Source organism: Pseudophryne corroboree, chromosome 8, assembly GCF_028390025.1.
Source record: "Pseudophryne corroboree isolate aPseCor3 chromosome 8, aPseCor3.hap2, whole genome shotgun sequence".
Taxonomy (NCBI): Eukaryota; Metazoa; Chordata; class Amphibia; order Anura; family Myobatrachidae; genus Pseudophryne; species Pseudophryne corroboree.
Window position 1 is genome coordinate 15,474,090 of NC_086451.1, and position 20,922 is coordinate 15,495,011.

The window sequence follows — 20,922 nt, forward strand, 5'->3', positions numbered from 1 at the left end:
CGTTTTCCCCGACACGCCTGCGTTTTTCTAAGCACTCCCTGAAAACGGTCAGTTACCACCCAGATACGCCCACTTCATGTCAATCATCCTGCGTTGTGCCGTGCGACTGAAAGATTCGCTAGAACCTGTGCAAAACCACAAAGAACTTTGTACCCATACGTCGCGTGAGCGCATTGCGGTGCATACGCGTGCGCAGAAATGCTGATTTTTTTTGCCTGATAGCTGCGCAGCGAACAACGGCAGCTAGAGATCAACTCGGAATGATCCCCACGTTACAGAGGAATCATAGTCTGACAATTGTCTGTGCTTTTGCCTTATACACTGATACACAACCTCGAAATGTTCTGCAGAAAATCTCTGTGAATTTAAATCCCCGAACACAGAGCAACTATTGCACCAATTTCTTTTAATTATCACCTATTATAGTGTCAATTACCAGACGAGACAGTGTGATTCAGTGTGACGTTAATTAAATATATAAAAGGTATTATAATCTTTTTTTTTTATAATTCCTTATTTATAAAGAGCAAACATAACAGTATATAAACTGCATAAAAGTTACAAAGCAGAACATAGCCGCACATAGAACAATGGCCCTCATTCCGAGTTGATCGCTCGCAAGGCGATTTTAGCAGAGTTACACACGCTAAGCCGCCGCCTACTGGGAGTGAATCTTAGCTTCTTAAAATTGCGACCGATGTATTCGCAATATTGCGATTACTAACTACTTAGCAGTTTCAGAGTAGCTTCAGACTTACTCTGCCTGTGCGATCAGTTCAGTGCTTGTCGTTCCTGTTTTGACGTCACAAACACACCCAGCGTTCGCCCAGACACTCCCCCGTTTCCCCGGCCACTCCTGCGTTTTTTCCGGAAACGGTAGCGTTTTTTCCCGCACGCCCATAAAACGGCCTGTTTCCGCCCAGTAACACCCATTTCCTGTCAATCACATTACGATCGCCGGAGCGATGAAAAAGCCGTGAGTAAAAATACTATCTCCATTGTAAAATTACTTGGCGCAGTCGCAGTGCGAATATTGCGCATGCGTACTAAGCGGAATTTCACTGCGATGCGATGAAAAATACAGAGCGATCAACTCGGAATGAGGGCCAATATAAACATTATAATAACCACAAAACTGTCTGTATCTGCACCCTGGTTGCTGGATGCGGCAGACAGGTTCAGGGCTACTATAAGCATAGGGTTAGCAGATAATGGTATAGGTTTAAAAAGGAAAAGTACATGAAGGATGAGGGCCCTGCTCACCAGAGCTTACAATCTATAGGGGATAACCAGAGAGGTGAGTGGTGGGTTAGAATGAGAGCTGGTAGACATTGACAAACAAATGGGTTTTAAGCATACTTGGAGGGGGCGACCAGGTTGGCACAACAGGGGGCGTGGCGGTGTGATCCCGTCCTTGTGGCCCCGCCCCTGCTATAGAATGCTGAGATTACAGGCGCTGTATAGTGGGGGGCATGGCTATGATGACGTGATTCCCAGCCAATTGCGTCATCTGCTATCAGGATCACCCACTTCACTCAAGCAAGTTGGAGGGCCACACGGGCAGCTGCAGCATCGGAGCCGGAGACTTGGATACTTTACCAGGCGGACGGAAGCATCACCCAAGATTCAGGAGGCTCCGGACAGTTCTGGGAGAGCAGGAAAATCTGATTTTAAGAGCAGATATGAAACTTTGGAGAAATATGGGGGGTCATTCCGAGTTGTTCGCTCGCAAGTGAATTTTAGCAGATTTGCTCATGCTAAGCCGCCGCCTACTGGGAGTGAATCTTAGCATCTAAAAATTGCGAACGATGTATTCGCAATATTGCGATTACACACCTCGTAGCAGTTTCTGAGTAGCTCCAGACTTACTCGGCATCTGCGATCATTTCACTGCTTGTCGTTCCTGGTTTGACGTCACAAACACACCCAGCGTTCGCCCAGACACTCCCCCGTTTCTCCAGCCACTCCTGCATTTTTTCCGGAAACGGTAGCGTTTTTTCCCACACGCCCATAAAACGGCCTGTTTCCACCCAGTAACACCCATTTCCTGTCAATCACATAACGATCGCCAGAACGAAGAAAATGCCGTGAGTAAAATTCCTAAGTGCATAGCAAATTTACTTGGCGCAGTCGCAGTGCGGACATTGCGCATTAAGCGGAAAATCGCTGCGATGCAAAGATTTTTACCGAGCGAACAACTCGGAATGACCCCCATGGAGAGACTGATGGGGAGAGAACTTTAATTTAAACATGCGAATCCGCTTGAATTTGTTCAAAATGTACCAATCCGCTACTGATCTTCTTTCTGCTCAGCAGTGAGAAGCCTCTGAACTATCCTAGCCAAACTTTTCTCATGCTAAGATCTTGATGCAAGACTTGCCTAACAGTTTCTGTGTGGGTGTATACCGTATCTACTATCATTCGGATGCTGAGTCGACGGTCAATTCGAATAATTTTCAAATTTTTTTCCACATTTCTGTTGCGCAAGGTCTTCCGTGACGTTCATCATTTTCGTCAGCCTCCCGATCGTCACCAAATCTTTTGTGCCACTGAAACACACCTGCACGTGACATACAATCTGTCCCATAAGCCACGGCTAGCATACGGAAAGATTCAGTGGGCGTTTTGTTCAATTTAACTAAACATGTTGCTGTACTTTGAACTAAGCATTTATACGACGCACGGGAAACACACACCTTCTTCCAACGCTGTGTGACAGCAAACTGTCTGTGTGAGAGGGGTGACACTTCCAAAACTGTTTTGGGATAGTCCAAGGTCATTGTTCCCCCAGTCCCTTCTAACTCACGCAGTATAGTTTATTTCTTACAGTACAGTCTCATTGTTTAATAGCCACGTCTACTGTAGTTTGACTTGAATTTTGTCTCGAAACAGGCAACAACCATGGGGGTCATTCCGAGTTGTTCGCTCGTTGACGATTTTTGCAACGGAGCGATTAATGCGAAAATGCGCATGCGCATGGTACGTAGTGCGCATGCGCTAAGTATTTTAGCTCAAAACTTAGTAGATTTACTCACGGCAGAACGAAGCTTTTCCATCGTTGTGCTGATCGTAGTGTGATTGACAGGAAGTGGGTGTTTCTGGGCGGAAACTGGCCGTTTTATGGGAGTGTGCAGAAAAACGCAAGCGTGCTAGTTGAAAACGCAGGAGTGTCTGGAGAAACGGGGGAGTGGTTGGGCGAACGCTGGGTGTGTTTGTGACGTCAAACCAGGAACGAAAAGGACTGAGCTGGTCGCAATGGCAGAGTAAGTCTGGAGCTACTCAGAAACTGCGGGGTAATCGTTACGAGAAAATTAGCGAATCTTTCGTTCGCAATTCTGCTATGCTAGTGAGCGAACAACTCGGATTCACCCCCCATATACAGTAACTTGGCAATGATTCAAAATTGCCATTAATACCACAGTATGTTACACATTAATGTTACAGACTGTTATGAGCCACGGCTGTGGCTCATTCCTGTTTTGCATTTTTGTTAGGTATTTCATGTTTATTAGTTGTCTTGCATGCCAGGATTTCCTGTTGCTCTGTTTTAGTATGCTCTTGTCTGCTGCCGCTGGTTAGTCTGTGTAATTGCAGCTTGTTCCATGTGTTCAGCCTCACCTGGCTGCTGATTGCATTTTGTCAGTTGGAATCATGCAGTGGGCCAGCTGCTCTGGATTGTTTAATTAGGACTCTCTGTTAAAAGCACTCCCAGGACTCCTCACAGACGCCGGTGATAGCTTCCTGTTTGCCTGATTCTGCTGCAGAGAGAGTTCCCAGTCCCGGTCTGTTCGTTTGTTCCTGTTCTCAGTGATCCTGTACTCGGAAGTTACCATCTGTTCCTGGAGTCTGATCGAGCACCTTTAACATCTGGTGGTGTTCGTGAGTCGCGGCGCAGCCGTGTGTTGCGGCTTGTCCGCTATTATTTATTATTTTGTTTATACTGTGTTCTGGAGCTTTGCGGAGGATTCCGCTTCCACAAGATCCACTCTGGTGTCCAGCGGTGCCGGATAGGAGTGTCGGATCAGTGGATCTTTGGTTGTCCTTTTCCCTGGCGGCTAGTCCGCACATACCCTTTGATTTAGTTAAGTTAGCTTGTAACCCCTGGCTTGGTTGCTTAGTCAGAGGGCCCCTTGTTATCACCCTGTCTCGGACTTCCCCTTGTCTCCCATTAAGACCTGCGGGGGCATCGGGGTTGGGCAGACATAATCCGCCCTTCGAACGCGGCTGCCATGGGCTCAAGCAACCATAGTCTCGCAGGGGATTTCTGATAACACGGGCGAGACAACGGAGTTAGGGTGCCAGGGGTTACTAGGCTTTCCAGCTCCCACAACCTGTATTTCATTCCTGTACTCAGATCTCTGCCATAAGATCTTCTCCAGTCTGGAGTACAGGAATCGTAACATTATCACCGGCCATACCACAAAAAAGAAATAAAACTTTTTTTTTTTTCTTTTTTGGCCCAGTCCAGTGTCTAGTCTAGAATCCAGTCCTGTCTAGAATTCAGTGTGCAGAATCCAATCCGGTGTTTAGAATCCAGTCCTGTATAGAATTCAGTGTGCAGACTCCAGTCCGGTGTTTAGAATCCAGTCCGGTGTTTAGAATCCAGTCCGGTGTTTAGAATCCAGTCCGGTGTTTAGAATCCAGTCCGGTGTTTAGAATCCAGTCCGGTGTTTAGAATCCAGTCCGGTGTTTAGAATCCAGTCCGGTGTTTAGAATCCAGTCCGGTGTTTAGAATCCAGTCCGGTGTTTAGAATCCAGTCCGGAGTTTAGAATCCAGTCCGGTGTTTAAAAAAAAAAAAAAAAAAAAATACAAAAAAAAAAAGTCTTGATTTGTTTAGCAAAATTTAGTCTTGCCTTGCCTTGCCTTGCCTAGCCTTGTCTTGTCTTGCCTTGTCTTGTCTTGTCTAGTTTTAAATCCTCCTATGTCTACTATGCAAGCCCTGCAGGCATCTCTCGCAGCCCTGAACTCTGTATTCAGTGCTTTGAGACCAGAGCGACTAGAAGCTTTTCAGCAATCCCTAAAGCAACTGCAAAACCTTCTGACTAAAATCTTGCTTATTTTGCCAGAAGTCGTTGAGAGTACATCTATCTCTAAAGAGACTCTTGTTCACAGTATGGTGACAAGAGAATCCTCTGGTTTAATTGAAGAGAAAAAGTTTAAAAGTTTTCTGCGGCCCAGGCTCTCAGAAGAGGAGCGTCTGCGTCGCAGAAACTTAAACTTATGCCTATATTGTGGGGGTTTAGGCCATTATCTGCAGACCTGTGAGTTGCGCAAGCCAAAGTGTGGTGACGAGTCTTGCCCTCTGTCCAAGTTGAGTCATGATACAAGACCTACTCCTGTCTCTACTGTGGCAGAGGTACTTGTCACACAACCCACACAAAAAAGCTCTCTGTCCTATAATTGGGGTCCTTGGGCAAGGGAGCCCCATTATAGATTCAGGAATCAAAAGAGAATGTTTCTCTCCTCTCTTGAGGTTCCTGTGGAAGCGGAGTTGCAAGTCCCTGGAGTGGTGCCCGTAGCTCAGGGTCCTGGAGCGGTGCCCGTAGCTCAGGGTCCTGGAGCGGTGCCCGTAGCCCAGGGTCCTGGAGCGGTGCCCGTAGCCCAGGGTCCTGGAGCGGTGCCCGTAGCCCAGGGTCCTGGAGCGGTGCCCGTAGCCCAGGGTCCTGGAGCGGTGCCCGTAGCCCAGGGTCCTGGAGCGGTGCCCGTAGCCCAGGGTGCTGGAGCGGTGCCCGTAGCCCAGGGTGCTGGAGCGGTGCCCGTAGCCCAGGGTGCTGGAGCGGTGCCCGTAGCCCAGGGTGCTGGAGCGGTGCCCGATGCCCAGGGTGCTGGAGCGGTGCCCGATGCCCAGGGTGCTGGAGCGGTGCCCGATGCCCAGGGTGCTGGAGCGGTGCCCGATGCCCAGGGTGCTGGAGCGGTGCCCGATGCCCAGGGTGCTGGAGCGGTGCCCGATGCCCAGGGTGCTGGAGCGGTACCCGATGCCCAGGGTGCTGGAGCGGTACCCGATGCCCAGGGTGCTGGAGCGGTACCCGATGCCCAGGGTGCTGGAGCGGTACCCGATGCCCAGGGTGCTGGAGCGGTACCCGATGCCCAGGGTGCTGGAGCGGTACCCGATGCCCAGGGTGCTGGAGCGGTACCCGATGCCCAGGGTGCTGGAGCGGTACCCGATGCCCAGGGTGCTGGAGCGGTACCCGATGCCCAGGGTGCTGGAGCGGTACCCGATGCCCAGGGTGCTGGAGCGGTACCCGATGCCCAGGGTGCTGGAGCGGTACCCGATGCCCAGGGTGCTGGAGCGGTACCCGATGCCCAGGGTGCTGGAGCGGTACCCGATGCCCAGGGTGCTGGAGCGGTACCCGATGCCCAGGGTGCTGGAGCGGTACCCGATGCCCAGGGTGCTGGAGCGGTACCCGATGCCCAGGGTGCTGGAGCGGTACCCGATGCCCAGGGTGCTGGAGCGGTACCCGATGCCCAGGGTGCTGGAGCGGTACCCGATGCCCAGGGTGCTGGAGCGGTACCCGATGCCCAGGGTGCTGGAGCGGTACCCGATGCCCAGAGTGCTGGAGCGGTACCCGATGCCCAGAGTGCTGGAGCGGTACCCGATGCCCAGAGTGCTGGAGCGGTACCCGATGCCCAGAGTGCTGGAGCGGTACCCGATGCCCAGAGTGCTGGAGCGGTACCCGATGCCCAGAGTGCTGGAGCGGTACCCGATGCCCAGAGTGCTGGAGCGGTACCCGATGCCCAGAGTGCTGGAGCGGTACCCGATGCCCAGAGTGCTGGAGCGGTACCCGATGCCCAGAGTGCTGGAGCGGTACCCGATGCCCAGAGTGCTGGAGCGGTACCCGATGCCCAGAGTGCTGGAGCGGTACCCGATGCCCAGAGTGCTGGAGCGGTACCCGATGCCCAGAGTGCTGGAGCGGTACCCGATGCCCAGAGTGCTGGAGCGGTACCCGATGCCCAGAGTGCTGGAGCGGTACCCGATGCCCAGAGTGCTGGAGCGGTACCCGATGCCCAGAGTGCTGGAGCGGTACCCGATGCCCAGAGTGCTGGAGCGGTACCCGATGCCCAGAGTGCTGGAGCGGTACCCGATGCCCAGAGTGCTGGAGCGGTACCCGATGCCCAGAGTGCTGGAGCGGTACCCGATGCCCAGAGTGCTGGAGCGGTACCCGATGCCCAGAGTGCTGGAGCGGTACCCGATGCCCAAGCTTATAGAGGGAAATCAAATATTGTAGCTCAGGTTTCCATACCAGAAGGGGTCTCAGAAGCTGTTACCCCAGGTAGGGACTTGAGGAGCGCAACCCCAGAAAGGGTATCTAAAACCATAGTTCTTGAAGGGAACTCGAGAAGCAAAACCCCAGAAGGGATCTTTGAAGTAATATCCCCAAGTGGGGTCTCGAGAGACGCAGCCCCAAAGAAGGGTCTAGAAGTCGCTTCCCCAGGAAAGAACTTAAGAAGCATAGCATTAGTGGAGGATCTGAACGTTATTGCTTCAGCAAAAGTCCCGGAAGTCATAGTCACGGAAGAACTTTCGATAATTATCGACTCAGAGAGGGAGGCCGGTGGCCCGATCCCAGTCAGGGAGGCCAACGGCCCGGTCCCAGTAAAAGAATCCGAGGTGCTGACCCCAGCGGGGTTCCCGGAGGCCACTGCCCTAGCGGGGTTCCCGGAGGCCACTGCCCTAGCGGGGTTCCCGGAGGCCACTGCCCCAGCGGGGTTCCCGGAGGCCACTGCCCCAGCGGGGTTCCCGGAGGCCACTGCCCCGGGTGGGGTTCAGGAAGTCACTGCCCCGGGTGGGGTTCAGGAAGTCACTGCCCCGGGTGGGGTTCAGGAAGTCACTGCCCCGGGTGGGGTTCAGGAAGTCACTGCCCCGTGTGGGGTTCAGAAAGTCACTGCCCCGTGTGGGGTTCAGAAAGTCACTGCCCCGTGTGGGGTTCAGAAAGTCACTGCCCCGTGTGGGGTTCAGAAAGTCACTGCCCCGTGTGGGGTTCAGAAAGTCACTGCCCCGGGTGGGGTTCAGAAAGTCTCAGCCCCGGGTGGGGTTCAGAGAGTCTCAGCCTCGAGTAAGGTCAATAGTGACCAGGTCCTAGCAAAGCACTCCAGTCAGTCAGATGAAAAGGAAACAGATCCTGACTCTGATATTTCAACATCCATAACCTTTGATGGGGACTTCGCCCAATTTATGGCGCTTTTCAAACACTATTACACTATTATGTTGTCTAGACCATTTCTGGGCATCACTTCAGAAAACCTTGGGCTCTATCTGATTTATTCTTTTAGAGGAGAGCCTTCTGAGTGGGCAACCAGCCTAATGAAAGCTGAAGATCCCATTCTTCAGGATCCCCAAGCATTCTGTGATGCAATTGTTAAAAGATACGGTTCCAAAGAAATTGGTTCAGGTTCCTCTAAGTCACCCGTCTTGTCTGCTGAGAGTCCACCAAATACTGTAAACTCGGCACAAGAGTCCCAGCCCGTTGCTTTGACTGCAGGATGTGCTTTTCTGACTTCTTCTTCTAATAATAGTACTTTACCAGAAAGTTCAGCTCCCAAGGGTAAGAGACCTGTCTCTGATTTGAACGCAGCCTTGCTGGGTGGTACCATCAGTTCAGACAATGTTTGGGGAATTACCTTGGTCAGACCTAAAGAGCTTTGTAAAAAGAAGAAGAAGAAAAAGAAATAATTTTTGACTCTTGCCTTGATAAAAAAAAAAAAGAGAGATTTTTTTTTTTTCCTTGTCTTGTGTCCAGTGGCCACCATCAAGGGGAGGGCACTGTTACAAGTTGTTGCTACAGCTTGTTTTTTGTTTTCTTGTCTGTTAGACCAGTGTGTCAGGTTTTTTTTTTTTTTTTTTTTTTTTGTATCCCTTGTTCTGGATAGTCTGAATATTGGGGTCTTTTGACCCCTCCTCAAGGGGGGGGTAATGTTATGAGCCACGGCTGTGGCTCATTCCTGTTTTGCATTTTTGTTAGGTATTTCATGTTTATTAGTTGTCTTGCATGCCAGGATTTCCTGTTGCTCTGTTTTAGTATGCTCTTGTCTGCTGCCGCTGGTTAGTCTGTGTAATTGCAGCTTGTTCCATGTGTTCAGCCTCACCTGGCTGCTGATTGCATTTTGTCAGTTGGAATCATGCAGTGGGCCAGCTGCTCTGGATTGTTTAATTAGGACTCTCTGTTAAAAGCACTCCCAGGACTCCTCACAGACGCCGGTGATAGCTTCCTGTTTGCCTGATTCTGCTGCAGAGAGAGTTCCCAGTCCCGGTCTGTTCGTTTGTTCCTGTTCTCAGTGATCCTGTACTCGGAAGTTACCATCTGTTCCTGGAGTCTGATCGAGCACCTTTAACATCTGGTGGTGTTCGTGAGTCGCGGCGCAGCCGTGTGTTGCGGCTTGTCCGCTATTATTTATTATTTTGTTTATACTGTGTTCTGGAGCTTTGCGGAGGATTCCGCTTCCACAAGATCCACTCTGGTGTCCAGCGGTGCCGGATAGGAGTGTCGGATCAGTGGATCTTTGGTTGTCCTTTTCCCTGGCGGCTAGTCCGCACATACCCTTTGATTTAGTTAAGTTAGCTTGTAACCCCTGGCTTGGTTGCTTAGTCAGAGGGCCCCTTGTTATCACCCTGTCTCGGACTTCCCCTTGTCTCCCATTAAGACCTGCGGGGGCATCGGGGTTGGGCAGACATAATCCGCCCTTCGAACGCGGCTGCCATGGGCTCAAGCAACCATAGTCTCGCAGGGGATTTCTGATAACACGGGCGAGACAACGGAGTTAGGGTGCCAGGGGTTACTAGGCTTTCCAGCTCCCACAACCTGTATTTCATTCCTGTACTCAGATCTCTGCCATAAGATCTTCTCCAGTCTGGAGTACAGGAATCGTAACACAGACTGCACACAGGCATCTGGAGAAGGAGCTCTGTGAATTGCAGCAGACAGATGAAGCAGTTATGGGTAGATGGGGCTTTTCCCCAGGGTGGAAAGAAGACAGAAACTAGATGTTCCTCACTGTATAAAGAATGGACCAGGCCACCAGACATGCTCCCCAAGCCCCCAACATCACGGCTCGCAAGCGTCCTGCTCTCACAGGGGACAGAATGATGGATTTACTCCTCGTGAAGCCACTTAGTAACTGTAAAATTCCTTTTTCATGGGCTGCAGATGATTAGCTTAATTCAACTGGAGGAAATATAAGGACTCAGAGAGACTCCCAATATGCAATCCAATGACACACCTCTACTGCATACGGTAATAGTAGAAGGTGTAATATGAGACATGACTGACATGGACATACATACATGTAACGTGTTCACTGTCTCTGGGCACTATGTGTGATCGGCGAGATGGATGTTTTATGTTTTAATACAATTTCTCAAACGTCCTAGTGGATGCTGGGGACTCCGTAAGGACCACGGGGAATAGACAGGCTCCGCAGGAGACAGGGCACTTTAAGAAAGAATTTAGATTCTGGTGTGCTCTGGCTCCTCCCTCTATGTCCCTCCTCCAGACCTCAGTTTGAATCTGTGCCCGGACGAGCTGGGTGCTGTTTAGTGAGCTCTCCTGAGCTTGCTATAAGAAAGTGTTTTGTTAGGTTTTTTTTTTATTTTCAGGGAGCTCTGCTGGCAACAGACTACCTGCATCGTGGGACTGAGGGGAGAGAAGCAGCCCTACTCTCTGCAGATAGGTCCTGCTTCTTAGGCTACTGGACACCATTAGCTCCAGAGGGATCGTACACAGGATCTCACCCTCGTCGTCCGATCCCGGAGCCGCGCCGCCGCCCCCCTCGCAGAGCCGGAAGACAGAAGCCGGGTGAAAGAAGCAAGAAGACTTCAAAATCGGCGGCAGAAGACTCCAGTCTTCACTGAGGTAGCGCACAGCACTGCAGCTGTGCGCCATTGCTCCCACACTACACCCACATACTCCGGTCACTGTAGGGTGCAGGGCGCAGGGGGCGCCCTGGGCAGCAATTAGGACCTCTTGGCAAAAGTTAGACATATATACAGTTGGGCACTGTATATATGTAGAAGCCCCCGCCATAATATTATACAGAAACGCGGGACAGAAGCCCGCCGCTGAGGGGGCGGGGCTTCTTCCTCAGCACTCACCAGCGCCATTTTTTCTCCACAGCTCCGCTGAGAGGAAGCTCCCCAGGCTCTCCCCTGCAGATTCACGGTAGAAGAGGGTAAAAAGAGAGGGGGGGGCACATAAATTAGGCGCAAAAAAAACATAATATACAGCAGCTACTGGGTTAACACTAATGGGCCCTACAGACATGCCGATCCGCCGCCGAGCTACCCGACGGCGGATACGGCCGACGAGCGACCCGGCGGCGGGGGGGCAGTGACGGGGGGAGTGAAGTTTCTTCACTCCCCCGTCACGCGGCTCCATTGAAGTGCAGGCAAATATGGACGAGATCGTCCATATTGGCCTGCATGCACAGCCGACGGGAGACCAGCGATGAACGAGCTCGGGGCCGCGCATCGTTCATCGCTGGAGCCTCCACACTGAAAGATATGAACGAGTTCTCGTTCATTTATGAACGAGATCGTTCATATCTTTCAAAAAAATCGGCATGTGCGTAGGGCCTATTTGTTACTGTGTGATTCCTGGGACATATAGTGCTGGGGTGTGTGCTGGCATACTCTCTCTCTCTGTCTCTCCAAAGGGCCTTGTGGGGGAACTGTCTTCAAAAAAGAGCATCCCCTGTGTGTGTGGTGTGTCGGTACGTTTGTGTCGACATGTTTGACGAGGAAGGCTATGTGGAAGCAGAGCGGGAGCAAATGAATGTGGTGTCTCCGCCGACGGCGCCGACACCTGATTGGATGGATATGTGGAAGGTTTTAAATGATAATGTTAATTCCTTGCTTAAAAAGGTTGGATAAAGTTGAAACCTTAGGACAGTCGGGGTCTCAACCCATGCCTGATCCTATATCGCAGAGGCCATCAGGGTCTCAGAAGCGCCCACTATCCCAAATTGTTGACACAGATACCGACATGGATTCCGACTCCAGTGTCGATTACGATGATGCAAAGTTACAGCCTAAATTGGCTAAAGCCATCCGCTATATGATTATAGCAATGAAGGATGTGTTGCACATCACAGAGGAAACCCCAGTCCCTGACAAGAGGGTTCATATGTATGGGGAAAAAAGGCAGGTGGTGACCTTCCCCCCTTCACATGAGCTAAATGAGTTGTGTGAAAAAGCTTGGGAATATCCATATAAAAAACTGCAGATTTCCAAACGGATGCTTATGGCGTATCCTTTCCCGCCAACGGACAGGTTACGCTGGGAATCCTCCCCTAGGGTGGACAAAGCTTTAACACGCTTATCCAAGAGGGTAGCTCTGCCGTCACAGGATACGGCCACCCTAAAAGATGCTGCGGATAGAAAGCAAGAAGGTACCCCGAAGTCCATTTATACACATTCAGGTACCTTACTAAGGCCGGCAATTGCGTCGGCCTGGGTGTGTAGTGCTGTAGCAGCATGGACGGATACCTTATCTGAGGAACTTGACACCTTAGACAAGGATACTATATTAATGACCCTGGGGCATATAAAAGACGCTGTCCTATATATGAGAGATGCTCAAAGAGACATTAGCCTACTGGGCTCTAGAATAAATGCAATGTCGATTTCTGCCAGAAGGGTCCTGTGGACTCGGCAATGTACAGGCGATGCCGACTCAAAAAGGCACATGGAGGTTTTACCTTACAAGGGTGAGGAATTGTTTGGGGAGGGTCTCTCGGACCTGGTCTCCACAGCTACTGCTGGAAAGTCAATTTTTTTGCCATATGTTCCCTCACAGCCTAAGAAAGCACCGTATTACCAAATGAAGTCCTTTCGATCACAAAAAGGCAAGAAAGTCCGAGGTGCGTCCTTTCTTGCCAGAGGCAGGGGCAGAGGAAGGAAGCTGCACAACACAGCTAGTTCCCAGGAACAGAAGTCCTCTCCGGCTTCCACTAAATCCACCGCATGACGCTGGGGCTCCACAGGCGGAGCTAGGCCCGGTGGGGGCGCGTCTCCGAAATTTCAGCCACAAGTGGGTTCACTCCCAGGTGGATCCCTGGGCAATAGAGATTGTGTCTCAGGGATACAAGCTGGAATTCGAAGAGATGCCCCCTCACCGATACCTCAAATCGGCCCTGCCAGCTTCCCCCTTAGAGAGGGAAATAGTGTTAGCTGCAATTCACAAATTGTATCTTCAGCAGGTGGTGGTCAAGGTTCCCCTCCTTCAACAAGGGAAGGGTTATTATTCGACCATGTTTGTGGTACCGAAACCGGACGGTTCAGTCAGACCCATATTGAATTTAAAATCCCTGAACATATACCTGAAAAGGTTCAAGTTCAAGATGGAATCGCTCAAAGCGGTCATCGCAAGCCTGGAAGGGGGGGATTTTATGGTGTCTCTGGACATAAAGGATACATACCTTCATGTCCCCATTTATCCACCTCATCAGGCGTACCTCAGATTTGTGGTACAGGATTGTCTTTACCAATTCCAGACGTTGCCGTTTGTTCTCTCCACGCCACCGAGAATATTTACCAAGGTAATGGCAGAAATGATGGTGCTCCTGCGAAAGCAAGGGGTCACAATTATCCCATACTTGGACGATCTCCTCATAAAGGCGAGGTCCAGAGAGCAGTTGCTGATCAGCGTAGCACGCTCTCGGGAAGTGTTACAACAGCACGGCTGGATTCTAAATATTCCAAAGTCGCAGTTGATTCCTACGACTCGTCTGCCCTTCCTGGGCATGATTCTGGACACAGACCAGAAGAGGGTTTATCTCCCGATGGAGAAGGCTCAGGAGCTCATGACACTGGTCAGAGACCTATTAAAACCAAAACAGGTGTCGGTGCATCACTGCACGCGAGTCCTGGGAAAGATGGTGGCATCATACGAGGCCATTCCCTTCGGCAGGTTCCATGCGAGGACCTTTCAATGGGACCTGTTGGACAAGTGGTCCGGATCACATCTTCAGATGCATCGGCTGATCACCCTATCCCCCAGGGCCAGGGTGTCTCTCCTGTGGTGGCTGCAGAGTGCTCACCTCCTCGAGGGGCGCAGATTCGGCATTCAGGACTGGGTCCTGGTGACCACGGATGCAATCCTCCGAGGGTGGGGGGCAGTCACACAGGGAAGAAGTTTCCAAGGTCTGGGGTCAAGTCAGGAGACTTGCCTTCACATCAACATCCTGGAACTAAGGGCCATATACAACGCCCTACGTCAAGCAGAGACCCTGCTTCGCGACCAATCGGTTCTGATTCAGTCAGACAACATCACCGCGGTGGCTCATGTAAACCGCCAAGGCGGCACAAGGAGCAGGGTGGCGATGGCGGAAGCCACCAGAATTCTTCGCTGGGCGGAGAATCACGTAAGCGCACTGTCAGTAGTGTTCATTCCGGGAGTGGACAACTGGGAAGCAGACTTCCTCAGCAGGCACGACCTCCACCCGGGAGAGTGGGGACTTCATCAAGAAGTCTTCACGCAGATTGCAAGTCGGTGGGAACTGCCACAGGTGGACATAATGGCATCCCGCCTCAACAAAAAGCTACAGAGGTATTGCGCCAGATCAAGAGACCCTCAGGCGATAGCTGTAGACGCACTAGTGACACCGTGGGTGTTCCAGTCGGTTTATGTATTTCCTTCTCTTCCTCTCATACCCAAGGTGCTGAGAATCATAAGAAAAAGAGGAGTGAGAACAATACTCATTGTTCCGGATTGGCCAAGAAGGACTTGGTATCCAGATCTGCAAGAAATGCTCACAGAGGACCCATGGCCTCTGCCTCTAAGACAGGACTTGTTGCAACAGGGGCCCTGCTTCTTCCAAGACTTACCGCGGCTGCGTTTGACGGCATGGCGGTTGAACGCCGGATCCTAGCAGAAAAAGGCATTCCGGATGAGGTTATTCCTACGCTGATAAAGGCTAGGAAGGACGTGACGGCTAAACATTATCACCGTATATGGCGAAAATATGTTGCTTGGTGTGAGGCCAGGAATGCCCCCACGGAGGAATTCCAGCTGGGCCGTTTCCTTCACTTCCTACAGTCGGGAGTGGCTTTGGGCCTAAAATTGGGTTCCATAAAGGTCCAGATTTCGGCCCTGTCTATTTTCTTTCAAAAAGAGCTGGCTTCTCTGCCTGAAGTTCAGACGTTTGTAAAGGGAGTGCTGCATATTCAGCCCCCTTTTGTGCCTCCAGTGGCACCTTGGGATCTTAACGTGGTGTTGAGTTTCCTGAAGTCACACTGGTTTGAGCCACTTCAAACCGTGGAGTTAAAATATCTCACGTGGAAGGTGGTCATGCTGTTAGCCTTGGCTTCGGCTAGGCGTGTGTCAGAATTAGCGGCTTTGTCACATAAAAGCCCCTATCTGGTTTTCCATATGGACAGGGCAGAATTGCGGACCGATCCACAATTTCTGCCAAAAGTGGTGTCATCTTTTCATATGAACCAACCTATTGTGGTGCCTGTGGCTACTCGTGACTTGGAGGATTCCGAGTTACTAGATGTGGTCAGGGCTTTGAAGGTTTATGTAGCCAGAACGGCTAGAGTCAGGAAAACTGAGTCGCTGTTTATCCTGTATGCATCCAACAAGCTGGGTGCTCCTGCTTCAAAGCAAACTATTGCTCGCTGGATCTGTAACACGATTCAGCAGGCTCATTCTGCGGCTGGATTGCCGCTGCCAAAATCAGTAAAAGCCCACTCCACAAGGAAGGTGGGCTCTTCTTGGGCGGCTGCCCGAGGGGTCTCGGCATTACAGCTTTGCCGAGCAGCTACTTGGTCAGGTTCGAACACTTTTGCAAAGTTCTACAAGTTTGATACCCTGGCTGAGGAGGACCTTGTGTTTGCTCATTCGGTGCTGCAGAGTCATCCACACTCTCCCGCCCGTTTGGGAGCTTTGGTATAATCCCCATGGTCCTTACGGAGTCCCCAGCATCCACTAGGACGTTAGAGAAAATAAGATTTTACTTACCGGTAAATCTATTTCTCGTAGTCCGTAGTGGATGCTGGGCGCCCGTCCCAAGTGCGGACTTCTTCTGCAATACTTGTATATAGTTATTGCTCAAATAAGGGTTATGTTATAGTTGCATCAGGGTTGATCTGATGCTCTGTTGTTGTTCATACTGTTAACTGGGTAAGTTTATCACAAGTTATACGGTGTGATTGGTGTGGCTGGTATGAGTCTTGCCCTGGATTCCAAAATCCTTTCCTTGTGCTGTCAGCTCTTCCGGGCACAATTTCTCTAAGTGAGGTCTGGAGGAGGGACATAGAGGGAGGAGCCAGAGCACACCAGAATCCAAATTCTTTCTTAAAGTGCCCTGTCTCCTGCGGAGCCCGTCTATTCCCCATGGTCCTTACGGAGTCTCCAGCATCCACTACGGACTACGAGAAATAGATTTACCGGTAAGTAAAATCTTATTTTTAGGTTTTCACGGTAACCTAGTGTGTTTCTGTCCTTACAAATATCCAATCACAGCCAATATTACACATACCCGTGCTTGGAGGTGGACTGCCACTCTGCATTATAAAAGCAACCTACTGTAGCTTGTGCAGGGGCTACTGACACGACTGGAGGAGACAGAGACTCACTGACAGCACAGACAGGAACACAAGCAGGAGCGAGGTAGCGTTGCACTGGACAGACAGACACACTGACAGTGCTTGTACCCTTGCAGCTACAGATTCCCCTGCTCCCAGAGTTGTGTGCTGGATGCCTCCTGATGACCCAGAGAAGACACACAACTGGTGCTTTCTGAATTATGGCCCCCATACATCAGCGGTCGGGATTCCCTGACCCCCCGGCACCGCTGATCCACCGACCAGATCCGTTGGGAAAATTAAACATGTTAAAAATGCCCTATTCCCTGATCGAAAATAGCCAGAATCGGGATTTTTAAACATGTTTAATAATTCAGATTCCCTGAACCAGGGTATCGGGACATTGCATCAATGAATTGCTGATGTATGGGGGCCATTAGCCCCACCCCTCCCAACTGCAGACAGCCTCCTGAAGTACCCAAAACTTCTTTGGCACAGGAAGAGGGGTGGAGAGGGGGGGGAGGGGGGGTTGGAGAGTGATGTCTGGGAAAAGAGGTGCCTATAGTGACACATTGGGGACTACCTATGGAGACTGTCAGGTGGGAGGGTAGTGCCACTGGAGAGATCTATTACCAGTAGGGGGGTAATACCACTGGAGATTGGAGATCATTTGCCAATTTATTTATTTTTTTAGATATATTTAAATATATGTTTAAAAATATGTTCTAAACTTAATTAAATAATAATAATAAAAAACTATTTCTGGGCTTTCTTTGTAAACAAAAATAATAAATACGCTCCTCAGATACACCAACAGATATTGGGTGGGCTCCTCAGATACACCCAGAGATGCTGGGTGGGCTCCTAAGATATACCCACAGATGTTGGGTGGGCACTTCAGATATACCCACAGATGTTGGGCGGGCTCTTCGGATATACCCACAGATGTTGGGTGGGCTCCTCAGATATACACACAGATGTTGGGTGGGCTCCTCAGATATACACACAGATGTTGGGTGGGCTCCTCAGATATACCCACAGATGTTGGGTGGGCTCCTCAGATATACCCACAGATGTTAGGTGGGCTCCTCAGATATACCCACCGATGTTGGGTGGGCTCCTCAGATATACCCACCGATGTTGGGTGGACTCCTCAGATATACCCACAGATGTTGGGTGGGCTCCTCAGATATACCCACAGATGTTGGGTGGGCTCCTCAGATATACCCACAGATGTTGGGTGGGCTCCTAAGATATACCCACATATATTGGGTGGGCTCCTAAAATACACCCACAGCTGTTTTGTGGGCTACTCAGATACACCCACAGATGTTGGGTGGGCTCCTCAGATATACCCACAGATCTTGGGTGGGCTCCTCAGATATACCCACAAATGTTGGGTGGGCTCCTCAGATATACCCACAAATGTTGGGTGGGCTCCTCAGATATACCCACAAATGTTGGGTGGGCTCCTAAAATACACCCACAGCTGTTGGGTGGGCTACTCAGATACACCCACAGATGTTGGGTGGGCTCCTCAGATATACACACAGATGTTGGGTGGGCTCCTCAGATATACACACAGATGTTGGGTGGGCTCCTCAGATATACCCACAGATGTTGGGTGGGCTCCTCAGATATACCCACAGATGTTGGGTGGGCTCCTCAGATATACCCACCGATGTTGGGTGGACTCCTCAGATATACCCACAGATGTTGGGTGGGCTCCTCAGATATACCCACAGATGTTGGGTGGGCTCCTCAGATATACCCACAGATGTTGGGTGGGCTCCTCAGATATACCCACAGATGTTGGGTGGGCTCCTCAGATATACCCACAGATGTTGGGTGGGCTCCTAAGATATACCCACATATATTGGGTGGGCTCCTAAAATACACCCACAGCTGTTTTGTGGGCTACTCAGATACACCCACAGATGTTGGGTGGGCTCCTCAGATATACCCACAGATCTTGGGTGGGCTCCTCAGATATACCCACAAATGTTGGGTGGGCTCCTCAGATATACCCACAAATGTTGGGTGGGCTCCTAAAATACACCCACAGCTGTTGGGTGGGCTACTCAGATACACCCACAGATGTTAGGTGGGCTCCTCAGATATACAGACAGATGTTGGGTGGGCTCCTCAGATATACAGACAGATGTTGGGTGGGCTCCTCAGATATACCACAGATGTTGGGTGGGCTCCTCAGATATACCCACAGATATTGGGTGGGCTCCTAAAATACACCCACAGATGTTGGGTGGGCTCCTCAGATATACCCACAGATGTTGGGTGGGCTCCTCAGATATACCCACAGATGTTGGGTGGGCTCCTCAGATATACCCACAGATGTTGGGTGGGCTCCTAAAATACACCCACAGATGCTGGGTGGACATTATCATAAGGTCACTCACTATGATGGTCATAAATTCAGCAAAATTCCCCAGAATATTAATTATCCGCAACATCACTAGCACCAAATAATCCCTCCAGGACTGCGTCACCTGGACTGCAGAAGACACTACTGAAACGGTGCCGTCACCAATGATTAAGGTATAAAACAAATTATCATTAATTTCACGTATCCTTCTAGGGACAAGACAATATTACATTTATTCCACCAAAATAATAAGTTTTAAAATTCAGCCACTGTTTAGAATGGCAACTGATGAATTATATATATATATATATATATATATATATATATATATATATATATATATATATATATATATTATATTGCTTTAAGCTTCTCAGCACACATATTTGCCTGTATTTCAAACGCTTACTAATCAGTCGCTGTATATGTTCCATCATTTGTACAGAATTTGGCAGCCGCAGCCTAATCAGTATTCTATAGTACTCCCTGTGTGATGAATATATACATTTCCTGCAAAGTCTGATTTACTTTATTCTCCATATTTAATGAAAAAAATCTATATTTATTCCGTGCTGGCCCCTTCTGTCGCAGTGGATAGCAATTTAATTACTTACGCTCCCATCATTTCCAGCCCTAGTTGCATATTTTAAAATAACTTTTCATCTAATTCCATTTATCCCAAAGCTTCAGATGGCCTAAGATAGACAGATAGGAATTGTAATAAAAACATAAGTGATTTTGTTATCTGCGACACAACACGCGGCAGCAATAAACACACAGAGTACAACAATACTGTATTCACTGGACGCAATGGACGGATATAAACATAGAAGACGTATTCTATACGCTGCCTGGAGATCGGCTAGAAAACCTTCAGAGAGCAGATTCTGAATGAACCCTATAAACTCAGGGTCACTCAGTAATCTGCCGCTGACCGGGCGTGGTGCACACTTATATCTGACTACCGTTACTGTAACACGAGGTGGGCAACTATTTCAGCTGAGGCCACGGGTTCAGTATGATTTACAGACGGACACAATACAGACGGTCTTAATCCCGGCAGCCATTGACAGACAGTAAAAATACCGACATGTCAAAAATGCAGACAGTCAGAAAACCGACATTTGAAATGCCGACATTTCAAAATACTGACATGCGTTTTTCGGGGGTGTGGTATGGAAGGTAGATAGTAACTAGGTCGACAGTGTCTAGGTCGACCACTATTGGTCGACAGTAACTAGGTCAACAGGGTTTCTAGGTTGACAGGGTCTTTAGGTCAACATGACCTAGTTCGACAGGTCAAAAGGTCAACATGAGTTTTTTATGTTTTTTTGGTGTTGTTTTCTTCTTAGAGTGACCGGGAACCCCAATTAGTGCACCGTGTCCCCTCGCATTCTCGCTCCGATACCGCTTCGCTCGGCACAGATTACCGTTCCAATCGTAATCCATGTGGATCGTTAAGTATGAAAAGGTTCAGAAAAAGAAGAGAATCGTGAAAAACTCATGTCGACCTTTTGACCTGCAGACCTAGAACATGTCGACCTATAGACCCTGTCGACCTAGAAACTGTCGACCTAGTTACTGTCGACCAATAGTGGTCGACCTAGATAGTGTTGACCTAGTTACTGTCGACCTAGAGACCGGATCCCGTTTTTCGGGGGGGGGGGGGGGGGGGGGGGGGGGGGGGGGGGGAGGAGGAGGTGTTGTGTCAATGTCGACATAGGTCGTCATGGACACCGTGTAAGTGTACCGCGTCCCCTCGCATGGCTCGCCGCGCTCGGCACACTATTATATTCCCCCTCCAGGTCCACTGGGATGGTAAAGTATGAACAAGTCTGTTTTGCGGCTAAAATTCCTTAAAAACGCATGTCGTCATTTCAAATGTCGGTATTCTGACTAAGTCGGCATTTTGACAATTGATGACAATTCAGCACAAGTTCCCTTTTCGGAACAGTGCTGCTCTCGGAGCTCAATCCCCACCCTCTCGCCCACTTAACAAAGGCTGCAACCAATGAAAAG

General features: G+C 50.1%; 1 protein-coding gene across 4 annotated transcripts in view; it reads right to left on the bottom strand.

The window, feature by feature from the left end:
- The window catches only part of GARNL3 (GTPase activating Rap/RanGAP domain like 3), a 429,083-nt gene that overhangs the window by 143,965 nt on the left and 264,196 nt on the right, over positions 1 to 20,922 (bottom strand). The gene's annotated exons all lie outside the window — the stretch shown is intronic.